This window comes from Pseudophryne corroboree, chromosome 10, assembly GCF_028390025.1.
Source record: "Pseudophryne corroboree isolate aPseCor3 chromosome 10, aPseCor3.hap2, whole genome shotgun sequence".
In the NCBI taxonomy this organism is placed as follows: Eukaryota; Metazoa; Chordata; class Amphibia; order Anura; family Myobatrachidae; genus Pseudophryne; species Pseudophryne corroboree.
In genome coordinates, this window is record NC_086453.1 from 286,820,753 (window position 1) to 286,847,539 (window position 26,787).

General features: G+C 46.6%; 8 non-coding genes across 8 annotated transcripts; 5 read left to right on the forward strand and 3 right to left on the reverse strand.

The window, feature by feature from the left end:
• The first annotated feature begins 3,192 nt into the window (after nucleotides 1–3,192).
• On the forward strand, nucleotides 3,193–3,265 carry TRNAF-GAA (transfer RNA phenylalanine (anticodon GAA)). The gene has a single exon. It is a non-coding gene; the product is annotated as a tRNA-Phe (tRNA).
• A 217-nt stretch (nucleotides 3,266–3,482) lies between these two features.
• Nucleotides 3,483–3,565, reverse strand: TRNAL-CAG (transfer RNA leucine (anticodon CAG)). The gene has a single exon. It is a non-coding gene; the product is annotated as a tRNA-Leu (tRNA).
• Nucleotides 3,566–7,666: 4,101 nt separating this feature from the next.
• On the forward strand, nucleotides 7,667–7,739 carry TRNAF-GAA (transfer RNA phenylalanine (anticodon GAA)). Its single transcript has one exon. It is a non-coding gene; the product is annotated as a tRNA-Phe (tRNA).
• A 210-nt stretch (nucleotides 7,740–7,949) lies between these two features.
• Nucleotides 7,950–8,032, reverse strand: TRNAL-CAG (transfer RNA leucine (anticodon CAG)). The gene has a single exon. It is a non-coding gene; the product is annotated as a tRNA-Leu (tRNA).
• A 9,666-nt stretch (nucleotides 8,033–17,698) lies between these two features.
• On the forward strand, nucleotides 17,699–17,771 carry TRNAF-GAA (transfer RNA phenylalanine (anticodon GAA)). The gene has a single exon. It is a non-coding gene; the product is annotated as a tRNA-Phe (tRNA).
• Nucleotides 17,772–21,627: 3,856 nt separating this feature from the next.
• TRNAF-GAA (transfer RNA phenylalanine (anticodon GAA)) lies at nucleotides 21,628–21,700 on the forward strand. The gene has a single exon. It is a non-coding gene; the product is annotated as a tRNA-Phe (tRNA).
• A 940-nt stretch (nucleotides 21,701–22,640) lies between these two features.
• On the reverse strand, nucleotides 22,641–22,723 carry TRNAL-CAG (transfer RNA leucine (anticodon CAG)). Its single transcript has one exon. It is a non-coding gene; the product is annotated as a tRNA-Leu (tRNA).
• Nucleotides 22,724–26,670: 3,947 nt separating this feature from the next.
• On the forward strand, nucleotides 26,671–26,743 carry TRNAF-GAA (transfer RNA phenylalanine (anticodon GAA)). The gene has a single exon. It is a non-coding gene; the product is annotated as a tRNA-Phe (tRNA).
• The last annotated feature ends 44 nt before the right edge of the window (nucleotides 26,744–26,787 follow it).

The window sequence follows — 26,787 nt, forward strand, 5'->3', positions numbered from 1 at the left end:
AATACAACTTACATATTCGTTAAAACTTCTTACGAGCAGGAAACTGGTACTAAGTACCATAAAAAGTATCATGACCTTAACATCTGGCTTAACATTACTTCAGTAATCATAAAATTTGTTGCAAGTAGCGAATTGTTTATAATAACACAGCAGTGTACTTTATGGGGTGTAAGCCTGCTGCCATGCAGGTGTTGTCAGTGGCCTAACTGGTTTGCACCCTATCACCTTCAGGCCATAGGGATGCAGTTCAGGTAGGTGCCAGGGAGGAGAGGCGCTCTCCCTGCTCTGCATCCCTGTGCTGCCGCTGCGCCTGTCCCCCTGATGCTGCTGCTGCCGGCGCTGGTGCCTGTCAAACTGTATGACAGCGGCGCCGGCAGCTTCAAGCCTTCAGTCCTCCCCCACTTGATTGTGTTTGGCAGAAAGGGGGTGGAACTTCATGGCACTGAGGGGGCAGAGCTACATGGACCAGGCTGCTGGAGAGGGATAGCTGCTGCTTGTGAGGTACTATACTGTAAGCCAGAGTGGAGGGAATAGGTATATGTGTATAGTATGTGCAATGTTTAACAAGGGCACGCTATCTGCCGTTATGTGTAAAAAGTGTACGCTGTCTGCCGCTATGTGTTACAAGGGCACGCTGTCTGCCGTTATGTGTAAAAAGGGGACGCTGTCTGCCGTAATGTGTAAAAAGGGGGACGCTGTCTGCCGTAATGTGTAAAAAGGGGGACGCTGTCTGCCGTAATGTGTAAAAAGGGGGACGCTGTCTGCCGTAATGTGTGAAAAGAGGAATCTGTCCGCCGTAAGGTGTAAAGGGTCTCTACCTGGTGTAGTGGTGCTACTGTGCGGCGTAATTTGAATAATGGAGACTAATGTGCACCGTTTTATGAATTGGTATTATTTTGTGGCCACACCCCTTCCCCACGAAGCCACGCCACTATGTATTTTTGCGCACGCCTATGGCGCGCACTGCCCCTGTTTTGCATGCAGGGATGGGGCTCCGATGCCATTTCTTGCACACAGTGCAAAAATGTCTAGTTACGGCACTGTTGCTAGGTATCCATTTCTCTGGCCCTGAGCAGGTCACCCCTGAGCAGGGGGTGTGGTTCGTTTTATCGACAGTGTCTAGGTCGACAATGTTTAGGTCGACCACTATAGGTCGACAGTCACTAGGTCGACATGGATGGAAGGTCGACAGGGTTTCTAGGTCGACATGTGCTAGGTCGACAGGTCTAAAGGTCGACATGAGGATTTTTTTCTTTTGGTGTCGTTTTCTTCGTACAGTGACCGGGATCCCAAATTAGTGCACCGCGTCCCCTCGCATGGCTCGCTTCGCTCGCCATGCTTCGGGCATGGTGCCTTCGCTCCGCTACAGCTTCGCTCGGCACACTTTACCGTTCCAATCGTAGTCCACGTGGATCGTTAAGTATGAAAAAATCAACAACAAAAAAATGTGAAAAACTCATGTCGACCTTTAGACCTGTCGACCTAGCACATGTCGACCTAAAAACCCTGTCGACCTTCCATCCATGTCGACCTAGTGACTGTCGACCTATAGTGGTCGACCTAAACATTGTCGACCTAGACACTGTCGATCTTCAGACCGGATCCCCTGAGCAGGTCCCCCTCACCAGATCCTCTCCAGGGGTGAGGGGGGTGGACTTGGATGGGATGGGGGGGGGGGGGCCCAAAGCATTTTGTCGCACCTGGGCCCACCGCTCGCTAGTTCCGCCACTGCTTCCGACTATGCTTGCATAGAGCAGCCTGTGTTAGGACTCATAATATACACGCTGCATTGTGTACGCGCTGTGTTACTGCATGTGTTGCGTTAGCACTTCCCATACATATGCGGTAACGCTGCGTATGCAGTAACACAGCGCATGCAGTAACACAGAGCATGCAGTAAGACAGCGTGTATTTCCCACCCTAGGCTTATACTTGAGTCAATAAGTTTTCCCAGTTTTTTGTGGTAAAATTAGGTACCTCGGCTTATATTCGGGTCTGCTTATACTCGAGTATATACGGTAATTGGGGTTGGGTATGGGATGCCGCCAGTCAGAATACCGACAGAGGCATCCCGACCACCATAATACTGACAAAATGAATTAACCTTAGCCCTTACCCTTACCCTAAGCCTTCCTCCCCACAGCCTTACCCTAAGCCTTCCCGCCATACTGATATTCAGGATCCCGGTTGTCGGCATTCTGACAGGTGTTAGGATTCCAGTGCTGGTATTCTGAATGCACCAGGATGCCAACTACAACCCTTTAATTATATGTGTATACATACATATATACGCACAGACATACATATATTTCTATGCTCCTTATTGTGCTCCATCCTCCCATCTGTAAGTTCATTACTAACCCGCATACAGAGATATCCTTCAATTTTTTGCTAGATGAATTCAGTGGTGCCCTCCAGTGACCAGCGCAGCTAGGCAGCCACCGAAAGCTGCCCAATGGTAGAGCCAGCCCTGTGTACATCCCAGACCACCAGTAGCCACCGCAGGCTAGAACACATACCAGCAGGTAATCCTGCCATTGGTGTTTATATAATGTGTGCAATGTGTGCGGTGCATATGGACCCCTGGGTCCAGGGGGGGGGCCCACAGTGCACAGACTGCACCCATTTTAATTCTTACCATTCCGGAGTCCAGCGCCGGGCGCAGTGGTCGCGGCAGAAATCACAGCCAAAATGGCCGCATTGCATGCGCAGTAGCCAAATTGGTCTCCGGATCATGGCGGGCACCATATTTCCGGAGGCCTGCGCATGCGCAGTAGACTGCGGCACAATGTTGGAGTTTACAGCCCCATTCAGAGGAGCGGCCCCACCCGGAGGTGCACACGGGCCCCCTCCTCTATAGAAACGCCCCTGAGTCCTGCCAAAATGTGAACAAACAATAATCTGCAAAAGTGTGCTTTTCATTCTTTAGTACATCTGAACGATTTTGCGTTGCCATACATTGGTCTGGTAAAGGCAACATCGTTACCTGTTTGCAGATCCTTTAGAGAAAAGTGATTTTTCTTCCTCTACATTATCTGTTTTCATACATACAGAGACTCATTGTGAGTGTCCTATAGCGCTGGTTATTCTGCTTCCTCACGCTGAAATAAGTTTTGTAAATAAGTCAGAATATCTGAACAGGAAGATGGTCTGTCTCATGTCTCTCTGGTGTTTTCCACAATGTACCTCACAGCCGAAATAGCTCAGTTGGGAGAGCGTTAGACTGAAGATCTAAAGGTCCCTGGTTCGATCCCGGGTTTCGGCAGATCCTTTTAGTGCTTTCAAAGCTCACTTCTATTTCACCAATTATTCATTCACTATCACTGCTCTGAAAAACACATATTCCACGGATTGAGATTAATACAGTATATATGGAATTTCCTAGAATACAACATAGCCATCCATTCATCCATAACACTGACACATCTTCAGTCTTTACTCTTTCATTAATTAACTTTTTCTTTGAAAAAAAATTACACACATGTCAGAAGTGGGATTCGAACCCACGCCTCCAGAGGAGACTGCGACCTGAACGCAGCGCCTTAGACCGCTCGGCCATCCTGACAAGATGCAAAACCTGAAAGTTAACTCCTTGCGGACAGTGATCTTAAATCAAAAATTTGAAAATGTCTTGAACTGAGCAGTGTCATGGGGGTAATTCCAAGTTGATCGCAGCAGGACATTTTTTAGCAATTGGGCAAAACCATGTGCACTGCAGGGGGGGCAGATATAACATGTGCAGAGAGAGTTAGATTTGGATGGGTTATTTTGTTTCTGTGCAGGGTAAATACTGGCTGCTTTATTTTTACACTGCAATTTAGATTGCAGATTGAACACACCACACCCAAATCTAACTCTCTCTGCACATGTTATATCCATACCTCCCAACTTTTCCCTTCTGTAAAGAGGGACACACGTGCGGCGACGCCGCGCGCTCCCGAAAATGGGGCGTGGCTTCGCGGGAGGACCCACAATCGCGAGCCACGCCCCGTTTTCGTCACTGAAGGGGCATGCCCAGCGCTCTGTGAGCCGCTGGCATGCCCCCTCTCCCTCTGTCTCCAATGAATAGACGCTGTGCGCATGCGCACAGCGTCTATTCACCGCTGCTCTGCTAAGCAGGGCAGCGAGAGACAGCGCCTCCCAACTGCCCCCCCCCCCCACCGCGGGACACTGCGGCCCGCGGGTGGGACAGCGGGACAGTCCCCAAAAAACGGGACTGTCCCGCGAAAATCGGGACAGTTGGGAGGTATGTATATCTGCCCCACCTGCAGTGCACATGGTTTTGCCCAATTGCTAACAAAGTTCCTGCTGCGATCAACTCAGAATTACCCCCCCATGATCTGCAAAGCTACTGACCAAAAAAAACCCATTCATTGCCTATCTTATAACAATTAAGCATGTCAAGGTCAGGAATATATTGGCTGGAAAACTGACATTGGGTGCTCCTAGTCAATGTGGTGGGGGGGGGGATTCAACTGGGCATGAGCATTTCACTGCAAAAAAATCCTTGTACCCAATTTTGAATTACCAAAGGTATGTGCACCCCCGATACCCGTGGTATCAAATTTAATAAAATGGTCACTGAGTTTTCAGCTTTGAAACCCTGTGTCACAATAATATAAAAAAATATATATACTGTATATATACTTACCAGTCCAGTGGTCTCCACGGCTCCTGGTGGTCTCCCGTCCATCTATACACTGTGGAGGGGGCTGCTGGGAGGTGAAGGGGCTGCTGGGAGATGTAGTTCTCACTGCTGCAGCCTCCCAAGGGGGTCACACACTTCCTCACACATACTTACACACACTCGCAGACACTCACATAGTCACTCCCGACACTAGAAGAAAACATAAATTAGGATGGTGAGTTATTACTAATTAAGCTACTTGGAAATGCCCAAGTGCTTAATTAGCCCATAAGGGGTGGGGGTGTCACTGCGGTGCCAGTGCAAGTCCCAGTGATTTTCCCTAAAGATAAAAATTATGATTTGCTCTTGGGGTGCGAGAAAAAAGACACAGTGGGGGTTAAAACTTTTCCCTCCAGCGATCCCTGCCAAAGCCACAGCATATCAGTCTAGTGCTTCTGTGCCGTGTCTGGCCCTCAGGCCAGCTCCGTGCATGCACAAGACCTTTTGACCCTGTGGACTTTTTAACTGTTGGACTGTCGACCATATGGTGTCGACCAACTGACTATATTTTAACTGTCTAACTTGTATAATACCACACTCGCACCCTCTAACATGAAATCCCCTCACCAACACCTCCCGGAGGAGAGAAACAGGTGGCCACTAGGTGGTGCTGGTGGGGGGTTGCAATTGCATCATTATACTGTACATATACAGAGAAAAGGGTATAGGTCATTAGGTCAACAGTCATTAGGTGGACCACTATTGGTCGACATGTACTAGGTGGACATGGAAAAAGGTCGATAAGCGTTTTTCAAAAAAAAAATTCATGCTTTGCACTTTTTCATACTTTACGATCCACGTGGACTACCATTGGGAATAGTAACCTGTGCTGAGCACCGTGGTAGCAGATCGAGGCACCTTGTCCGAACACGAGCCATGCTAGTGGACATGGTGCACTAATTGGGGTTCCCCGTCACTTTACGTAGAAAACAACACCAAAAAAAAAGTAAAAAAAACTCATGCCGGCCTTTTTCCATGTTGACCTTGTTCATGTCGACCTAGTGACCATGTCGACCTAATGCATGTCGACTAATAGTGGTCGACCTAATGACCCATACCCGAGAAAAGGGACAGCACTCAAAGACTTTTAAAGTGATAAAGTACATTGTAAACATAGGAACAACATTTTGTGACTTTGTTTACAATATACTTTCACTTTAAGTCCTTGAATGCCGTCTAATCTAGCACGCTAACTGACATGTTAGGAATCATATAGGACACTGAGGCCACTTTCAGTTTTTTGCTGAGTGCCGGGTTACTAGATAGATAGATAGGATAGATAGATAGATAGATAGATAGATAGATAGATAGATAGATAGATAGATAGATAGATAGATAGATAGACACACACTGTATAATACTGTATTTAGATTCTGGTGGAGATATTTAATTGGGGTTGGGTACGGGATGCCGCCAGTCAGAATACCGACAGAGGCATCCCGACCACCATAATACTGACAAACTTAATTAACCTTAGCCCTTACCCTAAGCCTTCCTCTCCACAGCCTTACCCTAAGCCTTCCCGCCATACTGATATTCAGGATCCTGGTTGTCGGCATTCTGACAGGTGTTAGGATTCCAGCGCTGGTATTCTGAATGCACCAGGATGCCAACTACAACCCTTTAATTATATGTGTATACATACATATATACGCACAGACATACATATATTTCTATGCTCCTTATTGTGCTCCATCCTCCCATCTGTAAGTTCATTACTAACCCGTATACAGAGATATCCTTCAATTTTTTGCTAGATGAATTCAGTGGTGCTCTCCAGTGACCAGCGCAGCTAGGCAGCCACCGAAAGCTGCCCAATGGTAGAGCCAGCCCTGTGTACATCCCAGACCACCAGTAGCCACCGCAGGCTAGAACACATACCAGCAGGTAATCCTGCCATTGGCGTTTATATAATGTGTGCAATGTGTGCGGTGCATATGGGCCCCTGGGTCCAGGGGGGGGGGGCACAGTGCACAGACTGCACCCATTTTAATACTTACCATTCCGGAGTCCAGCGCCGGGCGCAGTGGTCGTGGCAGAAATCACAGCCAAAATGGCCGCCTCGCATGCACATGCGCAGTAGCCAAATTGGTCTCCGGATCATGGCGGGCACCATATTTCCGGAGGCCTGCGCATGCGCAGTAGACTGCGCCACAATGCCGGAGTTTACAGTGCCGTTCAGAGGAGGGGCCCCACCCGGAGGTGCACACGGGCCCACTCCTCTATAGAAACGCCCCTGAGTACTGCCAAAATGTGAACAAACAATAATCTGCAAAAGTGTGCTTTTCGTTCTTTAGTACATCTGAACGATTCTGCGTTGCCATACATTGGTCTGGTAAAGGCAACATCGTTACCTGTTTGCAGATCCTTTAGAGAAAAGTGATTTTTCTTCCTCTACATTATCTGTTTTCATACATACAGAGGCTCGTTGTGAGTTTCATATAGAGCTGGTTATACCACATTTGGCCTATACCACCTCTTACATCTCCTCCTCAGTGCTTCATCTGTGTCCCTAACAGTGGCGTCAGACGGCGGGTGCGGGGGGTGCAGCCTGCACCCGGATATCCCCCTCGGAAGGGGTGACACCAAGGTGCCGGCTCTTCTGTAGTGACACGAGCCGAGTGCTGCAGTGAGATAAACTCCTGCAGCACTCGGAGCGAAGAAAAAATATATCCGAGAAACCACGCCCCTTTTGGATCAGGCCACGCCCCCTTTTCGGCCGTCCTCAGCTCCGGCGGGAAGGGGGGGTGATAATACAGAGTGCGTTCTGGGTGTCACCACACCCGGTGACGCCTCTGGTCCCTAACCTATCTTTAGTGTAACTTGTTAGCATTATTATGCAGAGGTAAAGTGTCCTCCCATTACCGCGCTTTATTCTATTCCTCATGCTGAAATATATTTTGCAAATGATTCAGAATATTTGAACAGGAAGATGGTCTGTCTCATGTCTCTCTGGTGTGTTCCACATTGTACCTCACAGCCGAAATAGATCAGTTGGGAGAGCGTTAGACTGAAGATCTAAAGGTCCCTGGTTCGATCCCGGGTTTCGGCAGATCCTTTTAGTGCTTTCAAAGCTCACCTCTATTTCACCAATTATTCATTCACTATCACTGCTCTGAAAAACACATATTCCACGGATTGAGATTAATACAGTATATATGGAATCTCCTAGAATACAACATAGCCATCCATAACACTGACACATCTTCAGTCTTTACTCTTTCATTAATTAACTTTTTCTTTTAAAAAAGAATTACACACATGTCAGAAGTGGGATTCGAACCCACGCCTCCAGAGGAGACTGCGACCTGAACGCAGCGCCTTAGACCGCTCGGCCATCCTGACAAGATGCAAAACTTGAAAGTTAACTCCTTGCAGACAGTGATCTTAAATCAAAAATGTGAAAATGTCTGGAACTGAGCAGTGTCATGATCTGCAAAGCTACTGACCCAAAGAAACAGTCATTGCCTATCTTATAACAATTAAGCATGTCAAGGTCAGGAATATATTGGCTGGAAAACTGACATTGGGTGCTCCTAGTCAATGTGGTGGGGGGGGGGGGGGAATTCAACTCGGCATGAGCATTTCACTGCAAAAAAATCCATGTACCCAATTTTGAATTACCAAAGGTATGTGCACCCCCGATACCCGTGGTATCAAATTTTATAAAATGGTCACTGAGTTTTCAGCTTTGAAACCCCGTGTCACAATAATATAAAAAAATATATATACTGTATATATACTTACCAGTCCAGTGGTCTCCACGGCTCCTGGTTGTCTCCCGTCCATCTATACACTGTGGAGGGGGCTGCTGGGAGGTGAAGGGGCTGCTGGGAGATGTAGTTCTCCCTGCTGCAGTCTCCCAAGGGGGTCACACACTCCCTCACACATACTTACACACACTCGCAGACACTCACATAGTCACTCCCGACACTAGAAGAAAACATAAATTAGGATGGTGAGTTATTACTAATTAAGCTACTTGGAAATGCCCAAGTGCTTAATTAGTCCATAAGGGGTGGGGGTGTCGCTGCGGTGCCAGTGCAAGTCCCAGTGATTTTCCCTAAAGATAAAAATTATGATTTGCTCTTGGGGTGCGAGAAAAAAGACACAGTGGGGGTTAAAACTTCTTCCTCCAGCGATCCCTGCCAAAGCCACAGCATATCAGTCTAGTGCTTCTGTGCCGTGTCTTGCCCTCAGGCCAGCTCCGTGCATGCACAAGACCTTTTGACCCTGTGGACTTTTTAACTGTTGGACTGTCGACCATATGGTGTCGACCAATTGACTATATTTTAACTGTCTAACTTGTATAATACCACACTCGCACCCTCTAACATGAAATCCCCTCACCAACACCTCCCGGAGGAGAGAAACAGGTGGCCACTAGGTGGTGCTGGTGGGTGGGAGGGGGGGTGGCAATTGCATCATTATACTGTACATATACAGAGAAAAGGGTATAGGTCATTAGGTCGACAGTCATTAGGTGGACCACTATTGGTCGACATGTACTAGGTGGACATGGAAAAAGGTCGATAAGCGTTTTTCAAATTTTTTTTTCATGCTTTGCACTTTTTCATACTTTACGATCCACGTGGACTACCATTGGGAATAGTAACCTGTGCTGAGCACCGTGGTAGCAGATCGAGGCACCTTGTCCGAACACGAGCCATGCTAGTGGACATGGTGCACTAATTGGGGTTCCCCGTCACTTTACGTAGAAAACACCAAAAAAAAAAGTAAAAAAAACTCATGCCGGCCTTTTTCCATGTTGACCTTGTTCATGTCGACCTAGTGACCATGTCGACCAATAGTGGTCGACCTAATGACCCATACCCGAGAAAAGGGACAGCACTCAAAGACTTTTAAAGTGATAAAGTACATTGTAAACATAGGAACAACATTTTGTGGCTTTGTTTACAATATACTTTCACTTTAAAAGTCCTTGAATGCCGTCTAATCTAGCACACTAGTGTCAGGTCCGGGTGTTTTTGTGAATCCGTTAACCCGGGACCAACCACAGGTGTAGGTGCTGGGCTATGAAGAAAGCAGGGAGGACGAAGAAAGTTCCGATTCATATATTTATTCAAAATAACAATTCAGTAAAGAGTTAACTGACAAGTTGTTAATCATCATATTATACTGAAGTATTGCAGAAATAATATGCAAGAGAAAACTCAAAAATACATAAAAGAAATGTTCATGGAAACATATGCAAAACAAGCTGATGAATAAATGTTGGATTGTCCAAATATAAACGAGCTTTGATGCTGAACTGCAGAATATGATTAACTGGATAATGCAGACATGAAGAGATAACTGTAAGGATTTGCAATGGAGTTTTGAGAGTTAACTGAGAGACTGAAGAATTATCCTTGTTATGACAACATAGCAAATATAAACAAGCTTTGATGCTGAACTGCAGAATGTTATTAACTGGATAATGCAGACATAAAGAGATAACTGTAAGGATTTGCAATGGAGTTTTGAGAGTTAACTGAGAGACTGAAGAATTATCCTTGTTATGACAACATAGCAAATATAAACAAGCTTTGATGCTGAACTGCAGAATGTTATTAACTGGACAATGCAGACATGAAGAGATAACTGTAAGGATTTGCAATGGAGTTTTGAGAGTTAACTGAGAGACTGAAGAATTATCCTTGTTATGACAACATAGCAAATATAAACAAGCTTTGATGCTGAACTGCAGATTGTGTTTAACTGGTTAATGCAGACATGGAGAATTAACTGTAAGAATTGGCAATGGAGCTTTGAGAGTTAACTGAGAGACTGATGAATTATCCTTGTAATGACAACATAGCAAATAAAAGTACTGAATTGGGTTACTTGCGGGTTCCGGAGATCACTGTGAAACTGTAGTAGAAGACAAGGTGATGAATGGGTTAAATGCAGAGTAGAACAAACGAACAGCTGAGAGAAACAGAATCCTCCAGACTTTGAATGATAGGCAGACTGACAAGGTAACCTCATGCAGGACACTGGGAATCCAACTATTTCCAATAGGAGTGCAATTAACTGACAGCACAGCAGAGAGCCGGTGGATCTTTCAGCAGTGAAGGCTGCAGACGGACCTCTGGGAACGGAGGCGATATCTGGACCACGGGAATCACACAGGAATGCACGGAGAGAGCTCAGAGCTAGAGCACAGCTTTGATACAACAAAGCACTGGCCCAGAGTAACATAATCCCAGCCTACTTAAAGGCAGCACAAGCACGGGATTGGCTTACACCTGCCCACAGGTGTTTTCACAAGTGCTCTGTATTAGCTATTTGGTCTCCAACATGGCCACCTCCTATACAGCAGACACACAGCAGTGCCTTAGGCCATTTGGTCCCCGCACTCACAGTTCCCAGACTCTGCATTACCTGTGCCATTGATCACGCCGTGTCCCCACACGGGCGCACAGCACCGCGAGCAACCGCACTGGCAACGGATGAACCCCAGAACCCGCAGAGGTAAGAGACCGGTTCGTGACAACTAGCTGACATGTTAGGAATCATATAGGACACTGAGGCCACTTTCAGTTTTTTGCTGAGTGCCGGGTTACAAAAAGGATAGATATAGATAGATAGATAGATAGATAGATAGATAGATAGATAGATAGACACTGTATAATACTGTATTTAGATTCTGGTGGAGATATTTAATTGGGGTTGGGTACGGGATGCCGCCAGTCAGAATACCGACAGAGGCATCCCGACCAGTGGCGGATCCAGGGGAGGGGCACACAGGCCCGTGCACCCCCTGTCATTTCTAGCACTTTTTTTTTTCTCCCAAAGGTGAGCAGCAGCAACAACACGCTGCTTTCTCCATCAGTAATATTAGAGCCGAGCCGCGGCACTAAACAGCAGATCTAGAGCTCTCTATTCAGTGTAACAACGGGAGATGACTGAGGGGGAGCTGTTGCGCACATCCTACTGCAGCAACGACCTGCTCCCCTGCTGCTGTACTGCGGAGCATCCTGTCTTCTCTGCCCCTACACTACAGTGGCAGTCTGGAGGAGCCTCTCACAGCCACAGGCGGTGATGTGTGGAGCAGTGACTGTGGTGAGTCATCAGATCTAATGCAAGTCAGTCTAGAGAGAGAGTGTGAAGCTTTTGGTAGGTCTGACTGAAAAACGTGACAGTCTGTAGTTAGTGTGTGTCTTCTGTGTGTGTGTGGGGGGGGTAGGTAGGTAGGTAGGGTAGTGACAGTCTGTAGTTAGAGTGTGTGTCTGGGTGAAGTGACAGTCTGCAGTTAGTGTGTGTCTGAGTGGTGGGGGAGTCAGTTTTCAGTCCAAGTGTTTGTGTGGGGGTAAGAGCAGACCTAGTGAGTGCATGGGAGGGGGTAGTTTGCTGTTTGAGTGATTGTTTGTGTTGGGGGGGGGGGGGGGGGAGAGTGTACCACGTTGGAAATAGGCCTTTACCTATACAACACATTGTAAATGCATGTGGGTGGTCTGCATATATGTGAGTGTATAGTGTTCACTCTAGCCTTTCGCGCTCTGCCCCTTTTCTGAGTGTCAGAATGCGTCCTGCCCATTTGTGCCCGCCCTGCCACCCTGCTGATTACTAAAGGACTGCCGCACCGGGCCGCACTGAAACTCCTGCCGCCGCACTGCCACTCCTCTCGCAGCGCTGTCACTCCTCGCTGGCACTCCTCCCCGCTACGCTGCCGCTGCTCCCGCCGTGCTGCCACGCCTCCCTGCCGCTGCCTCAGGCTTGTCACGTGCTGCCAGTTTAATTCTGAAGTGTCTCAATCAGGTTTATATAGCAACACGTGTTGCCAGTTTAATTCCGAAGTGTCTCAATCAGGTTTATATAGCAACACGTGTTGCCAGTTTAATTCTTAAAGTGTCTCAATAGGGTTTATATAGCAATATGTGCTGCCAGTTTTTTCTGAAGTGTCTCAATAGGGTTTATATAGCAACATGTGCTGCCAGTTTAATTCTGAAGTGTCTCAATAGGATTTATATAGTTTAATAAACTATATAAACCCTATTGAGACACTTCAGAAATAAACTTTCAGCACATGAATGCTATATAAACCATTCTGGGACACCTTCGCTTCAATCTGACGGCACATTTAAATTTAATTTGCTGTCAGATTGAAGCGAGGGTGTCCCAGGATAGTTCATAAGATACAATGTGCTGCCAGTGTAAGACACCTGCATACATATTACAGTATGTACATCATTTTGTAACACTAGAAACAAGAAATATAATGAAAGCGCTGTCCAAAATTTAAAGAGTATTTTTATTAAAAATTAATTTCTAAAATGCTGAATACATCCACATTATTACTGTCTAAAAGGTATCCAATAAATCAATCAATAATCATATGTATTTTGGGGACTCCCTCTTTGTCCCCGTACCACTTCTAGATAATATAACTGTGCACAGTGGATACAATTTTAATAAAATCTTATCATCTCATTAGAACAACCAATATTCTATAGCCTAGACATAAATGTTCCTCTCTGTTACCATCAATATATATATAAAATGACTGAAAATCCTTTCTAATATTCCTAGATTCAATGAACCACAGTCCCAGTTGTAATTAATAGATCTGAGATAGTAGGTAATTTATAGGATCCCTCAACCGGGAATTACTATCATTCTGAACGTTCAATGTCTCTGGATTTTCACTAGTGTGTTATTTAGGATCACCAATAATTGCTAATCAGTGAATGCTTTACCGGGGATATTCAAATTGTTTATCTGATATTCTTTCACGGGCGTCCCCGTGTCTTTAGATATAGATGAGTGATCTAATCCCCTTTTAGTGATAGCATTAATCGGTGTAGTCTTTATCAGGCTGTATTCAAAATATACTGGTTGTATCTCACCATGTAATTGCGGCTGTGTCTCTCGAAGGGCATATAGTTCTATTCCAAGCGCACTGCACCGTCTCTCCGCCGTTGGTGAGTCAGCAATCACCTCGCAATGTCCGGCAGGGTATTTCTTACGGCTGTGCCTCTCGTTGGAACTTTCCTTTGCCGTCCAAAGTATAATGGCCCGCCTTCCACTGTCCAGGTCGCGCTGTCAGCATTCACTGCAGACCTCAGGACGGGTAGCTGTATTCTAGGCCGGGCTCACCGTGTCACATCTACTTGGGTTGGCAGAATTAGAAGCCCTTGCTGGATACTCCAGATTCTCCAGATACTCCAGATTCTTCTGAGGAAACAGCCGGGGTAATCGGGCTGAGAAACGCGTCAAGAGTTGCTCCCGAGCATTGTGGATAAAAGTTTAAAAAGCGGCACAGGAGTATCCAGCAAGGGCTTCTAATTCTGCCAACCCAAGTAGATGTGACACGGTGAGCCCGGCCTAGAATACAGCTACCCGTCCTGAGGTCTGCAGTGAATGCTGACAGCGCGACCTGGACAGTGGAAGGCGGGCCATTATACTTTGGACGGCAAAGGAAAGTTCCAACGAGAGGCACAGCCGTAAGAAATACCCTGCCGGACATTGCGAGGTGATTGCTGACTCACCAACGGCGGAGAGACGGTGCAGTGCGCTTGGAATAGAACTATATGCCCTTCGAGAGACACAGCCGCAATTACATGGTGAGATACAACCAGTATATTTTGAATACAGCCTGATAAAGACTACACCGATTAATGCTATCACTAAAAGGGGATTAGATCACTCATCTATATCTAAAGACACGGGGACGCCCGTGAAAGAATATCAGATAAACAATTTGAATATCCCCGGTAAAGCATTCACTGATTAGCAATTATTGGTGATCCTAAATAACACACTAGTGAAAATCCAGAGACATTGAACGTTCAGAATGATAGTAATTCCCGGTTGAGGGATCCTATAAATTACCTACTATCTCAGATCTATTAATTACAACTGGGACTGTGGTTCATTGAATCTAGGAATATTAGAAAGGATTTTCAGTCATTTTATATATATATTGATGGTAACAGAGAGGAACATTTATGTCTAGGCTATAGAATATTGGTTGTTCTAATGAGATGATAAGATTTTATTAAAATTGTATCCACTGTGCACAGTTATATTATCTAGAAGTGGTACGGGGACAAAGAGGGAGTCCCCAAAATACATATGATTATTGATTGATTTATTGGATACCTTTTAGACAGTAATAATGTGGATGTATTCAGCATTTTAGAAATTAATTTTTAATAAAAATACTCTTTAAATTTTGGACAGCGCTTTCATTATATTTCTTGTTTCTAGTGTTATAAAATTTTGGGATCCAACACCCCATACTTGAGAGCAGCAGTCCATCTTTTGGAGTAACCGATTTTTTAAGGATCAAGGAGTTCGAATAACCGACACACACTAGTCAGTATAGCGCTTTCTCAGATTTTTTCTTATGTACATCATTTTGCCCTTCTAAATTAAAATGTGCCCTCCCGAATCAAAAATGTGCGCTCCCCAAGGTCAGTACCCTGCCCTAAAAAAATCCTATAGTGAACACTAAGTGTGTGTGTGTATATATATATATATATATATATATATATATATGAGATAGATAGATAGATAGATAGATAGATAGATAGATAGATAGATAGATAGATAGATAGATAGATAGATAGATAGATAGATATCCCATCCAGGAACGGCACTTGGAGACAAATAATAGCCAGCTTGAAGTATATTTGGCTATTATTTGTCTCTGAGTGCGGTTCCTGGATGGCATTTACATGTTATATGTTCGAGTACTGGAGCAGATTGAATTATTGGAGAGTGGCAGCAGTTTGAGGATTATATATATATATATATATATATATGTACTGCGTGTGTGTATATATATATATATATATATATATTTTAATATATATAACATTTATACATACAGTACTTATACGGAAACCCCCTTAAAAAAACCTGTGTTTGACCTCGGAAGGTGCTGCAGGGAGGGAGAGTGCTGTGGAGTTGACACTGAAGGCGCCGTGGTTGGGAGAGTATGACTGTACTGATGACATTGAAGGGGCTGTGAGAGTGCTGTGGTGTGGACATTGAAGGGACTGGTGGGGTAGGGGGTATTGTGGTTATTGAAGGGGGGTTATTGAAGGGGGAGTGCTGTGAGCTGGACATTTCTTTTTAACTATGCTGTCTCCATTTTATTTTTACAACTGACTATAATGCACAGGCTATGGAGAGGAGCCAGGCCGCCATTTCTTGGAACAGTCATCCGGAAAGGATTGGTCATCGACTAGGAGACAAAAGACCCACTGCATGGCAAGCAGGTAAGTGGAATGGCCTTGTTTTTTGTGTGTACCTCCCAGTGTGACTATAACGAGAGGTGGGGTTAATCGGGATTGCTTATCTTGCGCGGCCATGCCCCTTCTAGTGAGTCCACCCCCCTTTTCTGTGAGCACGCGCGCTGATACAACTGATACCACAGACATTCTCCTCTTCCCCTGTCATGGTGCCCCCCCTTTCATTTTTTTCTGGATCCGCCCCTGATCCCGACCACCATAATACTGACAAAATGAATTAACCTTAGCCCTTACCCTTACCCTAAGCCTTCCTCTCCACAGCCTAGCCCTAAGCCTTCCCGCCATACTGACATTCAGGATCCTGGTTGTCGGCATTCTGACAGGTGTTAGGATTCCAGCGCTGGTATTCTGAATGCCAGCATCCCATCCGCCAGGATACCAACTACAACCCTTTAATTATATGTGTATACATACATATATACGCACAGACATACATATATTTCTATGCTCCTTATTGTGCTCCATCCTCCCATCTGTAAGTTCATTACTAACCCGCATACAGAGATATCCTTCAATTTTTTGCTAGATGAATTCAGTGGTGCCCTCCAGTGACCAGCGCAGCTAGGCAGCCACCGAAAGCTGCCCAATGGTAGAGCCAGCCCTGTGTACATCCCAGACCACCAGTAGCCACCGCAGGCTAGAACACATACCAGCAGGTAATCCTGCCATTGGCGTTTATATAATGGGTGCAATGTGTGCGGTGCATATGGGCCCCTGGGTCCAGGGGGGGCCCACAGTGCACAGACTGCACCCATTTTAATACTTACCATTCCGGAGTCCAGCGCCGGGCGCAGTGGTCGTGGCAGAAATCACAGCCAAAATGGCCGCCTCGCATGCACATGCGCAGTAGCCAAATTGGTCTCCGGATCATGGCGGGCACCATATTTCCGGAGGCCTGCGCATGCGCAGTAGACTGCGCCACAATGCCGGAGTTTACAGTGCCGTTCAGAGGAGGGGCCCCACCCGGAGGTGCACACGGGCCCACTCCTCTATAGAAACGCCCCTGAGTACTGCCAAAATGTGAACAAACAATAATCTGCAAAAGTGTGCTTTTCGTTCTTTAGTACATCTGAACGATTCTGCGTTGCCATACATTGGTCTGGTAAAGGCAACATCGTTACCTGTTTGCAGATCCTTTAGAGAAAAGTGATTTTTCTTCCTCTACATTATCTGTTTTCATACATACAGAGGCTCGTTGTGAGTTTCATATAGAGCTGGTTATACCACATTTGGCCTATACCACCTCTTACATCTCCTCCTCAGTGCTTCATCTGTGTCCCTAACAGTGGCGTCAGACGGCGGGTGCGGGGGGTGCAGTCTGCACCCGGATATCCCCCTCGGAAGGGGTGACACCAAGGTGCCGGCTCTTCTGTAGTGACACGAGCCGAGTGCTGCAGTGAGATAAACTCCTGCAGCACTCGGAGCGAAGAAAAAATATATCCGAGAAACCACGCCCCCTTTTTGATCAGGCCACGCCCCCTTTTCGGTCGTCCTCAGCTCCGGCGGGAAGGGGGGGGTGATAATACAGAGTGCGTTCTGGGTGTCACCACACCCGGTGACGCCTCTGGTCCCTAACCTATCTTTAGTGTAACTTGTTAGCATTACTATGCAGAGGTAAAGTGTCCTCCCATTACCGCGCTTTATTCTATTCCTCATGCTGAAATATATTTTGCAAATGATTCAGAATATTTGAACAGGAAGATGGTCTGCTCATGTCTCTCTGGTGTGTTCCAAGTTGTACCTCACAGCCGAAATAGCTCAGTTGGGAGAGCGTTAGACTGAATATCTAAAGGTCCCTGGTTCGATCCCGGGTTTTGGCAGATCCTTTCAGTGCTTTCAAAGCTCACTTCTATTTCACCAATTATTCATTCACTATCACTGCTCTGAAAAACACATATTCCACTGATTGAGATTAATATATATGGAATCTCCTAGAATACAACATAGCCATCCATTCATCCATGACACATCTTCAGTCTTTACTCTTTCATTAATTAACTTTTTCTTTTAAAAAAGAATTACACACATGTCAGAAGTGGGATTCGACTGCGACCTGAACGCAGCGCCTTAGACCGCTCGGCCATCCTGACAAGATGCAAAACCTGAAAGTTAACTCCTTACAGACAGTGATCTTAAATCAAAAATGTGAAAATGTCTTGAACTGTGCAGTGTCATGATCTGCAAAGCTACTGACCCAAAGAAACAGTCATTGCCTATCTTATAACAATTAAGCATGTCAAGGTCAGGAATATATTGGCTGGAAAACTGACATTGGGTGCTCCTAGTCAATGTGGTGGGGGGGGGGGATTCAACTGGGCATGAGCATTTCACTGCAAAAAAATCCTTGTACCCAATTTTGAATTACCAAAGGTATGTGCACCCCCGATACCCGTGGTATCAAATTTAATAAAATGGTCACTGAGTTTTCAGCTTTGAAACCCCGTGTCACAATAATATAAAAATATATATATACTGTATATATACTTACCAGTCCAGTGGTCTCCACAGGGGTGGTCTTCTGTATGCCGAATGTCGGGATCCCGGCGCACAGTATACCGGCGTCGGAATCCCGACACCCGGCATACCGACAACTATTCTCCCTCGTGGGGGTCCACGACCCCCTGGAGGGAGAATAAAATAGTGTGTCGCGCGTAGCGCGCCACCGTGCCCGCAAGGGGCTCCTTTGCGCTCGCCACGCTGTCGGTATGCCGGCGGTCGGGCTCACCTAGTGACCATCTCGACCTAATGCATGTCGACCAATAGTGGTCGACTTAATGACTCATACCCGAGAAAAGGGACAGCACTCAAAGACTTTTAAAGTGATAAAGTACATTGTAAACATAGGAACAACATTTTGTGGCTTTGTTTACAATATACTTTCACTTTAAGTCCTTTAATGCCGTCTAATCTAGCAAGCTAGCTGACATGTTGGGTTAAAAAAAAGATAGATAGATAGATAGATAGATAGATAGATAGATAGATAGATAGATAGATAGATAGATAGATAGATAGACACACTGTATAATACTGTATTTAGATTCTGGTAGGGATAAATAATTGGGGTTGGGTACGGGATGCCGCCAGTCAAAATACCGACAGCGGCATCCCGACCACCATAATACTGACATTTTCAATGAAATGAATTAACCTTCCCCTCAGAGGCGTAACTAGAAATTTTTCTCCCCCAAACCAAAACATTCTCTTGGATCCCCCACCCCATAATTGCCACTAGTAAAGTGATGAAACTGCGCCGATAAGGGGGCGTGGCCTCGCTGAAATGGGCGTGGCTTTGCATAAAGGCGCGTGGCATTGCCTAAAAAGACTTCCTTATACCCCAGTTTTGTAACCTGCATACCCAGACGTTGGCCACCACAGGAAAGAAAAATAATCCTGATTCATGCCCCTTACATTATTTATCATTTTTCCTCCTTATGGTAATGCCCAGTATACATTATGCCACATACTGCAATTACCCTTAGACATTATGCCACACACAATAATGCCCATGACACAATATGTCACACACCATAATGCCCCGACACGTTATGACACATTATGCCTGTGACACATTATGACACACATCGCAATGCCCGTTACACATTATGCCACACACTGCAATGCCCCGATACATTATACCACATACCACAATGCCCGTGATATAGTATGCCACACACCGTAATGCCTGTGACACATTATTACACACACCGCAATGTCCGTGACACATTATGACACACACCGCAATGTCTGTGATACATTATGCCACACACCGCAATGCCCATTACACATTAAGTCCTACAGTAAGACTTGTAATTACTTTTAAATTACCTGCACGGTGCCAGGGGTTTTCATGCTCAGGGTGTCATGCTCATTGCCAGGGGTTTCATGCGGTAGGTGTTATGCTTGTTGCCAGAGGTATCATGTGCTGGGTTTCAAGCTTGTTGCCAGGGGGTAATATTTGTTGCCAGTGGTTTAATGCACTGGGTGTCATGCTCGTTGCTAGGGGGTAATGCTTGTTGCCAGGGATTTTATGAGCTGGGTGTTGTGCTTGTAACCAGTGGGTAATGCTTGTTGCTAGGGCTGGTCTCCCAGTGCCACATATGTCCCCAGTGCCAGATATTCCCCCACAGTGCCAGGTACACAGTTACCCCCAGTGCCAAATATGCCCCCCCAGTGCCAAATATGCTCCCCCAGTGCCAAATATGCCCCCCCCCATGCCAAATATGCTTCCCCGATGCCAAATATGCCCCTCCCCAGTGCTATGCCCCGGTGCCAAATATGCACCCCCAGTGCCAACTATGCCCCACCAGTGCCAAATATGCTCCCCCAGTGCCAGGTACACGCCCCCTCCCCCCCCCCCCCGGGCTCTCCCGCTGCTGTGCATTTTGGAAAGGAGGACACAGAGGGCACAGTGCGCGCCTCTCCTGTGTGTCCCTGCTGGGTCACCGGCAGCAGCGGTGTGTCTGTCAAATGAAGTGCCAGTTCATGAGCCAATCAGAGCTCACGAACGGGCATTTCATTTAACAGACACGCCGCTGCCGCCAAAGCCCCAGGAAGGAGGACACACAGGAGAGGCGTGCATTTGCGACCGCAGAGGCTGCGGGGCCCTAGTTACGCCACTGCTTACCCTTACCCTAAGCCTTCCTCTCCACAGCCTAGCCCTAAGCCTTCCCAGCATACTGACATTCAGGATCCCAGTTGTCGGCATTCTGACAGGTGTTAGGATTCCAGCGCTGGTATTCTGAATGCCTGCATCCCATCCGCCAGGATGCCAACTACAACCCTTTAACATATATTTGTATGCTCCTTATTGTGCTCCATCCTCCCATCTGTAAGTTCATTACTAACCCGCATACAGAGATATCCTTCAATTTTTTGCTAGATGAATTCAGTGGTGCCCTCCAGTGACCAGCGCAGCTAGGCAGCCACCGAAAGCTGCCCAATGGTAGAGCCAGCCCTGTGTACATCCCAGACCCCCAGTAGCCACCGCAGGCTAGAACACATACCAGCAGGTAATCCTGCCATTGGCGTTTATATAATGGGTGCAATGTGTGCGGTGCATATGGGCCCCTGGGTCCAGGGGGGGGGCCCACAGTGCACAGACTGCACCCATTTTAATACTTACCATTCCGGAGTCCAGCGCCGGGCGCAGTGGTCGTGGCAGAAATCACAGCCAAAATGGCCGCCTCACATGCGCAGTAGCCAAATTGGTCTCCGGATCATGGCGGGCACCATATTTCCAGAGGCCTGCGCATGCGCAGTAGACTGCGGCACAATGCCGGAGTTTACAGCACCGTTCAGAGGAGGGGCCCCACCCGGAGGTGCACACGGGCCCCCTCCTCTATAGAAACGCCCCTGAGTCCTGCCAAAATGTGAACAAACAATAATCTGCAAAAGTGTGCTTTTCATTCTTTAGTACATCTGAACGATTTTGCGTTGCCATACATTGGTCTGGTAAAGGCAACATCGTTACCTGTTTGCAGATCCTTTAGAGAAAAGTGATTTTTCGTCCTCTACATTATCTGTTTTCATACATACAGAGACTCATTGTGAGTGTCCTATGGCGCTGGTTATTCTGCTTCCTCATGCTGAAATATATTTTGTAAATAATTCAGAATATCTGAACAGGAAGATGGTCTGCCTCATGTCTCTCTGGTGTTTTCCACAATGTACCTCACAGCCGAAATAGCTCAGTTGGGAGAGCGTTAGACTGAAGATCTAAAGGTCCCTGGTTCGATCCCGGGTTTCGGCAGATCCTTTTAGTGCTTTCAAAGCTCACTTCTATTTCACCAATTATTCATTCACTATCACTGCTCTGAAAAACACATATTCCACGGATTGAGATTAATACAGTATATATGGAATCTCCATAGGTGTGCGCAGGGGGGGTGCCTGGTGCGCCCAGGCACCCCCTAATGTCTGGCACCCCGATCTCACATGCCTGATGCAGCGATCGCCGTGCAGGCTGATTACTGTCCCCTCTGCGCTGTACCCTGTCAGGACTGCATTACTGACCGGACGCCTGGGTTAATCAAAGGTGCCACTGCCACCGGCTTTCAAACTCCCGGCTCCACCTCCATGTACAAAAACAGCATGATGTGACGTGATTACGTCATGCTGCTAGCACGCCCACCCGTCACACCCGCCCACCTCTCTCCTTCTATGCTATGCCAACGCCAGCCACTGATGATGATCAGCATGCAGCCAGCATTCCTCTTAGGAAGACAAATTCAATACTGGCAGGCCGTCCGCAGCAGCATTGAAACATCACTCGTTTTTCCAGCAGCAGCAGTACTAGTCCGCGACTGTCAGTGTCAGTGAGTGACTGACTTGTAAGTAAGCTGCTGCAGCTTGCAGAGGAAAGAGGGGGAGCCAGACCAGGCTGAGGAGGAGCAGTGTAATTGCAGTGAGTGCCATCAGGGGTGTTTGTTTGGTGCACACCACAACATCTGACAATGTACCTGCTTTATTAGGATTGGTACAAGGGTAGATATTTCATATTGCATTGACCGTCAATAGATGGTGCTATACACGCCCCTCCAATGGTGCACCCCCTAATAAAATGTGCTGCGCACGCCTATGGGAATCTCCTAGAATACAACATAGCCAGCCATTCATCCATAACACTGACACATCTTCAGTCTTTACTCTTTCATTAATTAACTTTTTCTTTAAAAAAAGAATTACACACATGTCAGAAGTGGGATTCAAACCCACGCCTCCAGAGGAGACTGCGACCTGAACGCAGCGCCTTAGACCGCTCGGCCATCCTGACAAGATGCAAAAGCTGAAAGTTAACTCCTTGCAGACAGTGATCTTAAATCAAAAATGTGAAAATGTCTTGAACTGAGCAGTGTCATGATCTGCAAAGTTACTGACCCAAAGAAACAGTCATTGCCTATCTTATAACAATTAAGCATGTCAAGGTCAGGAATATATTGGCTGGAAAACTGACATTGGGTGCTCCTAGTCAATGTGGTGGTGGGGGGGGGGATTCAACTGGGCATGAGCATTTCACTGCAAAAAAATCCATGTACCCAATTTTGAATTACCAAAGGTATGTGTACCCCCGATACCCGTGGTATCAAATTTAATAAAATGGTCACTGAGTTTTCAGCTTTGAAACCCTGTGTCACAACAATATAAAAAGATATATATACTGTCTATATACTTACCAGTCCAGTGGTCTCCACGGCTCCTGGTGGTCTCCCGTCCATCTATACACTGTGGAGGGGGCTGCTGGGAGGTGAAGGGGCTGCTGGGAGATGTAGTTCTCACTGCTGCAGCCTCCCAAGGGGGTCACACACTCCCTCACACATACTTGCACACACTCGCAGACACTCACATAGTCACTCCCGACACTAGAAGAAAACATAAATTAGGATGGTGAGTTATTACTAATTAAGCTACTTGGAAATGCCCAAGTGCTTAATTAGTCCATAAGGGGTGGGGGTGTCACTGCGGTGCCAGTGCAAGTCCCAGTGATTTTCCCTAAAGATAAAAATTATGATTTGCTCTTGGAGTGCGAGAAAAAAGACACAGTGGGGGTTAAAACTTCTTCCTCCAGCGATCCCTGCCAAAGCCACAGCATATCAGTCTAGTGCTTCTGTGCCGTGTCTTGCCCTCAGGCCAGCTCCGTGCATGCACAAGACCTTTTGACCCTGTGGACTTTTTAACTGTTGGACTGTCGACCATATGGTGTCGACCAAATGACTATGGCCCTCATTCCGAGTTGATCGGTCGCAAGGCGAATTTAGCAGAGTTACACACGCTTAGTCTACGCCTACTGGGAGTGTATCTTAGCATCTTAAAAGTGCGAACGAAGTTTACGCAATATTGCGAACCAAAAAAACTTAGCAGTTTTAGAGTAGCTCCAGACTTACTCTGCCTGTGCGATCAGTTCAGTGCTTGTCGTTCCTGGTTTGACGTCACAAACACTCCCAGCGTTCGCCCAGACACTCCCCCGTTTCTCCGGCCACTCCTGCGTTTTTTCCGGAAACGGTAGCGTTTTCAGCCACACGCCCATAAAACGCCGTGTTTCCGCCCAGTAACACCCATTTCCTGTCAATCACACTACGTTCGCCGGTGCGAACAAAAAGCCGTGAGTAAAAATTCTTTCTTCATAGCAGAATTACTTAGCGCAGTCGCAGTGCGAACATTGCGCATGCGCTCTAAGCTGATTTTCACTGCGATGCGAAAAAAAAGAACGAGCGAGCGACTCGGAATGAGGGCCTATATTTTAACTGTCTAACTTGTATAATACCACACTCGCACCCTCTAACATGAAATCCCCTCACCAACACCTCCCGGAGGAGAGAAACAGGTGGCCACTAGGTGGTGCTGGTGGGGGGTGGCAATTGCATCTTTATACTGTACATATACAGAGAAAAGGGTATAGGTCATTAGGTCGACAGTCATTAGGTGGACCACTATTGGTCGACATGTACTAGGTGGACATGGAAAAGGTCGATAAGCGTTTTTCAAATTTTTTTTTCATGCTTTGCACTTTTTCATACTTTACGATCCACGTGGACTACCATTGGGAATAGTAACCTGTGCTGAGCACCGTGGTAGTAGATCGAGGCACCTTGTCCGAACACGAGCCATGCTAGTGGACATGGTGCACTAATTGGGGTTCCCCGTCACTTTACGTAGAAAACAACACCAAAAAAAAAGTAAAAAAAACTCATGCCGGCCTTTTTCCATGTTGACCTTGTTCATGTCGACCTAGTGACCATGTCGACCAATAGTGGTCGACCTAATGACCCATACCCGAGAAAAGGGACAGCACTCAAAGACTTTTAAAGTGATAAAGTACATTGTAAACATAGGAACAACATTTTGTGGCTTTGTTTACAATATACTTTCACTTTAAAAGTCCTTGAATGCCGTCTAATCTAGCACACTAGCTGACATGTTAGGAATCATATAGGACACTGAGGCCACTTTCAGTTTTTTGCTGAGTGCCGGGTTACAAAAAGGATAGATGATAGATAGATAGATAGATAGATAGATAGATAGATAGATAGATAGATAGATAGATAGATAGATAGATAGATAGACACACACTGTATAATACTGTATTTAGATTCTGGTGGAGATATTTAATTGGGGTTGGGTACGGGATGCCGCCAGTCAGAATACCGACAGAGGCATCCCGACCACCATAATACTGACAAAATGAATTAACCTTAGCCCTTACCCTTACCCTAAGCCTTCCTCCCCACAGCCTAGCCCTAAGCCTTCCCGCCATACTGACATTCAGGATCCTGGTTGTCGGCATTCTGACAGGTGTTAGGATTCCAGCGCTGGTATTCTGAATGCCAGCACCCCATCCGCCAGGATACCAACTACAACCCTTTAATTATATGTGTATACATACATATATACGCACAGACATACATATATTTCTATGCTCCTTATTGTGCTCCATCCTCCCATCTGTAAGTTCATTACTAACCCGCATACAGAGATATCCTTCAATTTTTTGCTAGATGAATTCAGTGGTGCCCTCCAGTGACCAGCGCAGCTAGGCAGCCACCGAAAGCTGCCCAATGGTAGAGCCAGCCCTGTGTACATCCCAGACCACCAGTAGCCACCGCAGGCTAGAACACATACCAGCAGGTAATCCTGCCATTGGCGTTTATATAATGTGTGCAATGTGTGCGGTGCATATGGGCCCCTGGGTCCAGGGGGGGGGGGGGGGGCACAGTGCACAGACTGCACCCATTTTAATACTTACCATTCCGGAGTCCAGCGCCGGGCGCAGTGGTCGTGGCAGAAATCACAGACAATATGGCCGCCTCGCATGCACATGCGCAGTAGCCAAATTGGTCTCCGGATCATGGCGGGCACCATATTTCCGGAGGCCTGCGCATGCGCAGTAGACTGCGCCACTATGCCGGAGTTTACAGTGCCGTTCAGAGGAGGGACCCCACCCGGAGGTGCACACGGGCCCACTCCTCTATAGAAACGCCCCTGAGTACTGCCAAAATGTGAACAAACAATAATCTGCAAAAGTGTGCTTTTCGTTCTTTAGTACATCTGAACGATTCTGCGTTGCCATACATTGGTCTGGTAAAGGCAACATCGTTACCTGTTTGCAGATCCTTTAGAGAAAAGTGATTTTTCTTCCTCTACATTATCTGTTTTCATACATACAGAGGCTCGTTGTGAGTTTCATATAGAGCTGGTTATACCACATTTGGCCTATACCACCTCTTACATCTCCTCCTCAGTGCTTCATCTGTGTCCCTAACAGTGGCGTCAGACGGCGGGTGTAGGGGGTGCAGCCTGCACCCGGATATCCCCCTCGGAAGGGGTGACACCAAGGTGCCGGCTCTTCTGTAGTGACACGAGCCGAGTGCTGCAGTGAGATAAACTCCTGCAGCACTCGGAGCGAAGAAAAAATATATCCGAGAAACCACGCCCCCTTTTGGATCAGGCCACGCCCCCTTTTCGGCCGTCCTCAGCTCCGGCGGGAAGGGGGGGTGATAATACAGAGTGCGTTCTGGGTGTCACCACACCCGGTGACGCCTCTGGTCCCTAACCTATCTTTAGTGTAACTTGTTAGCATTACTATGCAGAGGTAAAGTGTCCTCCCATTACCGCGCTTTATTCTATTCCTCATGCTGAAATATATTTTGCAAATGATTCAGAATATTTGAACAGGAAGATGGTCTGTCTCATGTCTCTCTGGTGTGTTACAAGTTGTACCTCACAGCCGAAATAGCTCAGTTGGGAGAGCGTTAGACTGAAGATCTAAAGGTCCCTGGTTCGATCCCGGGTTTCGGCAGATCCTTTTAGTGCTTTCAAAGCTCACTTCTATTTCACCAATTA